Consider the following 6,614-nt stretch of genomic DNA (forward strand, 5'->3'; position numbering starts at 1 on the left):
AATGATTTATTTATTTTATTTCTTTTTTTAATGAATTGGTGCTTAGACTGTTTTGAATACTTTCTGTTTGGAATACTTTCTGCATGACTAATGAATGTCCCGAAATGAATTAAGCTGTGCTGTTAAACTCCAGCCTGTACAAACCGCCCTTCTTCCACGTTTTATCTTGGAATTCTCGGGGAGGGGGCATCGCCTGTTATCTAAAAGCCACTTAGCCGAGCTGAGATGTGATGTCACGGTCTGGAAATACGTGGGGCTTTTTGAGCTCAGCCTGCCGAGACACAGACGTGACTTCGGTGTGATAAACCTCATTAACGCCCTTAAAACCTGCGGGCAGCAGAGATAACAAAACCCCGCTGGAAGCTGGCACGAGATGAAACCCCGCAGCCTCGCAGCCGGAGTTTTGCTTGGATAAAGCTTTCCTGGAAGCCTGTGCTGGGATCAGCCGGTGATTCAGCGCCGGGGAGACGCTCCCGGCTGGAGCAGGGAGCTGGAATTCGCTCTCCGCTGACCCTCGGGAAGAGCAGCAGCATCAGCCCCGCAGAGCGGAAAAACGGGAATAAGGCAATCCCGTTTTGGGGCTGGAATGTTTGTGGTTCACTCCCGGCTCGCCGGATTCCTCTCCTTCACGGCTGCTAATTCCCTCTGCTTTTGAACTCATCCTTTGCTATCCATAGATATTTTTTTCCAACCGCGCTCCAGGAACGAAGAGGAGCGGGATAACTGATTGTTTGATCTGTCCATCCCAGCCCGGAATAACGCAGCACCTCGTTTTTGATGAAGCACGAAGGAAAGCTGGAGCTCAGCACAATTCCTTGCCCGCCGGAGATCCTAATCTCTCCTTCCCAGCAGAGCAGAGCGGGCACTCCATGAGCCGGACCCGGCAGGGAGGCGATCCCAGCCCGCTCCCGCATCCCTGGATCACGCATTCCCGGATCCCGCATCCCTGGATCCAGCATTCCCGGCTCCAGCATTCCCGGCTCCAGCATTCCCGGATCCCGCATCCCCGGATCCCGCATCCCCGGATCCCTCATTCCCGGCTCCCGCATTCCCGGATCCCGTATTCCCGGATCCCTCATCCCCGGATCCCTCATTCCCGGCTCCCGCATCCCCGGATCCCGCATCCCCGGATCCCTCATTCCCGGCTCCCGCATTCCCGGATCCCGTATTCCCGGCTCCCGCATTCCCGGATCCCGGGCTGCCCCGGCCGCCGAGGGAACGATGGAAAATCCCTGAGCCAGCGGCTGGAAAATCCTTGCGGCAAAGGTGCGTCCCTGTCTCTGTTTAAACTCCCAAATCCCTTCTTTCTACCACTTTTCCCCATTGTTTTCCCCATTGTTTCCCCCATTGTTTTCCCCATTGTTTTCCCTGTTGCTACAGCGAAAAAAAGCGATTATTTTTAAGTCGGGAAGTCACTCGGGTTGACACGTGCTTAGCAAAACAAACCCGTGCCTGTGTGGGGTTAAAGGGAAAATGTCCATTTTTCCTGCCCCCAGCCCTGGCTCGGCGATTCCAGCTGGATTTGGGCGCTCCTCGCTCCGCTCCAGGAGCAGAAGCGGCCCCGAGTTTGCGGCGGGATGAGCCCCGGGGGGAGCTGGAGGGATTTTCGCGTTTGGAACCCTCCCTTCCCTTCCAAACACCCCCTTCTCCCACCGAATTCCCATTTTTTTGGGGTCACAGCCGCCGGAGAGGGCTCTGCGGGTGTTTTTGGCTCCGGAGAGGCGATGGAGGCGCTCCCGGGGCTGGTCCTGCCCCGCTCCCCAGCGGGGCTCTGGGGTTTGGCAGGAGACTGGGACTGTGATTATCATCATTTTTAATTTTTTATTTTATTTTTTTTTGAGAGCCTCTCTATGGAAATGGGGCTCTTCACAAGTTGTTTTCCGAATGGAAGCAAAGGGAATAATTATATTTGTTGTGGGTAAAAGAGAATCACGGTGCTGCTGCTAAAGAGCTTCCTGCTATTCTTTCCTGTTAATTAAAAAACGCTGCTCTCTAAAAAAATCATGGAATATTTTGGTTGGAAGGGATCTTAAAGTTCATCCCATTCCAATCCCTGCTGTGGGCAGGGACGCCTTCCACTGGTTGCTCCAAGCCCCATCCAGCCGAGTTTTGGACTAAATTCAATTAAAAATTAAATTGATTTCATAGATAAATAATTGTGATTCCAGTTGTAGCCAGTGTGTGTGCTCTTTCCTGCTGAAGTGGAGCGAATATTATCAATTTCTTGATAATCATTAAATTAAATTCTTAAACATCACTTGCCAGTACAATGAGCTGGACAATTCTTTTCCATAGCCACATAATTCCTCCTATATTTTGGGAATTTTTACTTGGCAATGGACATGGATAGGTGTGAAAACCTGCCCAAATTGTGGGAGTCCCTGCAGGAATATCCATCGTTTGTAACCATGTTGGTTGATTTTTCCAGTGTCAGGATCCCAGGCTGTGGTTCATTTTTTAAAATCAAGATTCATTTTAAGGCCACACCAGCCCCTGGGCTGATGGATTGGGAACTTCCAGTGGGCAGAGCTGGCACAGTAAATGTATTTTCTATATAAAAAATAATAATTCTGTTGCTTCAGAGAGCTCGTTCTGTGGGAATTGTTGTAAAGCACAGAGATCCCGGTGGGAAGAGGGTGGAAATCCGCGGTGTGACCATTAACACACCTTTAGAACAACCTCTGCTGGATTTATCCTTGTTTTTATTGCTGTGGAAAAGCCGTTTTGCACCGAGATGGGAGGACCAGGCTGGCTCAGAGCTGCTGGTGGTGTCAGGGGGTCAGGCTGGCTCCGCATCCCTCTCCAGCCTCGCGGAATCCCGCGGATTTCAGAGCTGTGCGTTATTTTCCTGCTGTGGAAACTCACTGTTGGCGTTCCCTCTGCAACTAGTGCTGGAAGCAGCACAGGAAAATACGAAATCTTCCATTTTTGCTTGATTGTGCTCAGTGCTGAGCTTGCAGGGTCCAGCTCTGCCAGGGACGAGGCGTGGGGATGGGGTTTCTCCGCCAGATCCGTGTTTTCTCAGCGGCGGAACGAGCTAAAAACAAATCCTCGGTGAGACAAATGATCTCAAAATGATTTAGCTCATTAGGGCTGCTGGGATAAAACGAATCCCAGCATCCACTCATTAGTTATGCAAGCAGCAAGGACAGGGTTTAACCAGGCTTGCCCTTGGGTCTAACCCCGCTGCCTCCCTACAGCCCCAGGAGGTGCCAGCAGGGAGGGAATCCAACTCTTCCTATTCCCACTGGATTTTTTTTTTTTTAGGCCAGTGCTGACATAAAAACATCTGAAAAGTCCTCCTGGCCAGGTTACAGTGGGGGACTTGTTCCCTGTAAATCTAAAACTTGATTTATGCGTCAGCGATCCGCCGGTTCCATTATTTGGCGCTCGCGTGTCTGATCTCGAGGCTGATTTCCTGCCACTCTCTGGTGTAAAAGTAGAGGATAAGTTACAAGGGAGCTTGGAAATGGAATAAATTATTTGCTTTCAGCTCTGCCCATCAGCAGGGTTGGGGTTTTCCAATGGAAACCCAAGTTGCATCCCAAGATTTGTTGATCAATCCAGTTTCTCACGGCCTGGATGAATAAAGGGATTTAAGGAGCACGAGAAATAAATGCTGGACATCCCTCAGGATGACTTTTCGGACCTGAGGGCAGGAAGTTCTGACCCCCCTCCTCCTCCTGCCCCGTGTTGTCCTCATGTCAGGTTGATGTGATGGAGTGGGCAGAGCGAGTCCTTGGGGTCAAGCGATCCGAGGACCTTGGAGAACTCTGGGGAGAGCTGGAGGTGGCTGCTGATGGTCTGGCTCCATGAGACTGACTCAGTGAGACCTATTTAGTGAAAATGAACTCATTTAGCTCGAAAACAAACTGTTATTTCAGCCCTGGGGCGGCTGACGTGGGCCCTGGGTGAAAGGTGCCGTGGCTGCGATGCTGATTGGGATCTGCCTTTGGAAAGAGATCTTGGCTTGCTGGGAACACAAAAAAGGAGGTGGCAAGGTAGAATTTCTGGTGGCTCTTTGCCACTCTGGAGAGATTTCTACCTCAGACAATCCCTCCTTGTGGTGTAATGGGAGAAGAAGAGCAAAAGTACAAATAAATCCCAAGATTATACCACCACTTTTTTTAAAATTATTTTGAATTCTGTGGGGGTTTTGTTTTGTAGTTTGAATGACAAGACTTGCTGGAAATCCATCTTTTTTACCTACAAAGTGAATAATTCCTAATTTTTTTTTCCTGTCCTAAACCCGTTTTGCCCCTGGTGGGTTTTCTGTGTTCTTTGTGGTGTGGTGTGACCTACTCAGAGAGGAGCAGAGTCCTTATCCCTCCGTGGCCATATGTTCCCAGAAATAATCATCGTTTTCCATCAGGGCCACTATTTGGGCTCGTCCCCGTCCATTTTGTTGTCCCTGCTTGAGTTTTTATGAATCTGCTGTGGAAATTTTATGGGGTTGGCAGCAGAAATGTGTGTCTGGAGGCAGGACTCCTTCCCCACCAACAATAAATAATTGTTAACCCCATAAATATCTATTTTGGACATCTGCACACCCAATAAACCCACGGTTTATCCCTTGGCACGTGTTAAAACGGGGAAAAATTCAATATAAAAGGCCATTTGTTCATTGCCCAGTTGTGCCTACGTGATCCTCGGTCCAGCTCCTTCTCCAGTGCTTCCCTGTGAATCCACAATATTCCTATTTATCGGGCTGCCAGCAGTGCCAGGGCAGGGAGTTAAGACCGGGGCTGTCTCCCAAGGGATGCTGCAGATGCACTCAGCACGAGCTGCACCCCCTCCCAGGAATTGGCTTTGCTGGAATTCTCAGGAAATCCTTCGTGGAAGCCTCAAAGTTGGGATGGATTTGGGATGATGACATAAAAATATCCCTCCTGCTGCTCCGTCGGTGTGTATTCCCAAGTAAGGTCTTCCAGGGGCTTCCTAATTTTATACAAATAGCTGGCTGTTCTCTATAAGTTGCTAAATATTCTATATAAACTGCTAAATGTGATAGGAAAAGTTAAATATGCTATATAAATATCTAAATACTCTATATCAATTGATAAATATTCTATATAAACTGCTAAATATTCTTTATAAACTGCTAAATATTCTACATGACCTCCTAAATGTGATAGGAAAAGATGAATTACCTCAATTATAATTAAAATTTTATCGTGTTTTCCTTTTATGTCTTTTGTTTGTTTGATGCCAATTATTCCTGTATTTTATCAAATTCTTGGTGAGTTCTATTTAAATTTGAGGAGGTTTTTTTTTCATTCTCTTCCTCTACAAGTGCCTTTAATAGAATTACATAAATTCCTCTCTTGGAATTCTGCCTGCAATTATTTCCTATCAGTCAACCCTGAGCTTTTGTGTGTTTCTGCTTTCATCTCCTGAGCTGCTGTGCAGACGAATTACGACTCCCAGGCAGGTGCCTGGCTCGCTGTGGGATGATCCCTGTGGATACTGAAAGGGATTTGGCTGGAAAAATGGGAAGGGAAATATTTCAGCATCAGGCAGGTCGCAGAATTCCTGGGGTTTGTCCCATGGAGGGAGTTGCCCTGCTATGGGATGTGCTGTGCTTAAAAAAAAAACAGTATAAAACCAGATTAACAGAGGAAATTATTGGGATTTGGGATTGGTTCACAGTGCAGGGAATAAAATTACTCTGGAAAAGTGGAAATCATGGAAGGAGAGGGTTTTCCTGCTGGTTTATATCCAGAAATGCTGCACACTCCTAATCTTGCCTAATTTTGAGCTTATTAAATGTGGGGTTTAAAAAACTGAAATTAAATTAAATTTTTAAAAATTAAAATTAAAATTAAAATCAAAATTAAAATTAAAATTAAAATTAAAACTAAAATTAAAAAAACCCCTAAAATTAATTTTAAAAAAATCCTCAAAAATATCTTTTCTCAGGAAATTTCCTCACCTGCTGCTCTTAATTAATTGATTTATTCATTTACTTACTGATTTACATTCTCCTCCCCAGACAGTTGGAATTTTTAAACTCCAGCCCCCATTCCCTTTCACTGTTATCTCTCCTTTATCCAGGCAGAGATTCCCAGCTGGAATCACCTCCCAGGGTGACTCCAGTGTTTTCCAGCTCTGCTCCTGGAGAGCAGTTGGGGTGATTTCAGCTCATTGTCCTTTTGTGCCTCGAAATTCCCGTTATGGAAAACAGGAATTTTTGTGTCTGGCGGGAGAAGGGAAGGGCTTGACAAGCTCCTTTTTGGAGTTTAATCAGCTGCAGGGTGGATTTATAATGTAAATATTTTGTGTCTGGAAGAGAAGGTGGAGTTATGCTATAAATATATGCCACAAATTCACCTAAAAATGAGGTTGGTAGGAAAGAGAAGAAATATTGAAATCATGAAATATTCTTCATTAAACCCCCGGATTTCTCTTTTCCAGCTCCTGCAGATTTTAATCTATTTGTTGTTTCACAATTTTCTTTTTGTTTTACAACAAAACAATAGAATTTTGTTGTTTTTCACACCAACTAATACAATTCTTGAATAAACAAAGCAAATCCCACCAGGTTCCTATTCAGATGTTATTTTTGAGGGATTGAATAAAATGCTTGTTATTTTTGAGGGATTGAATAAAATGCT

General features: G+C 46.0%; 1 protein-coding gene across 3 annotated transcripts in view; it reads left to right on the forward strand.

Moving 5' to 3' along the window:
* The first annotated feature begins 1,117 nt into the window (after positions 1 to 1,117).
* LYPD6 (LY6/PLAUR domain containing 6) overlaps positions 1,118 to 6,614 on the forward strand; it is a 26,878-nt gene continuing 21,381 nt past the window's right edge. The window contains exon 1 of one of the 3 annotated variants that reach the window (XM_015635410.3): positions 1,118 to 1,266. The gene's annotated coding sequence lies outside the window, so the exon portion shown is untranslated. Of the gene's footprint in view, positions 1,267 to 4,763; positions 4,918 to 6,614 lie in introns of those variants that run through there. The other 2 variants (XM_015635409.3, XM_015635411.3) reach the window with 2 other exon arrangements.

This window comes from Parus major, chromosome 7 (genome assembly GCF_001522545.3).
Source record: "Parus major isolate Abel chromosome 7, Parus_major1.1, whole genome shotgun sequence".
Taxonomy (NCBI): Eukaryota; Metazoa; Chordata; class Aves; order Passeriformes; family Paridae; genus Parus; species Parus major.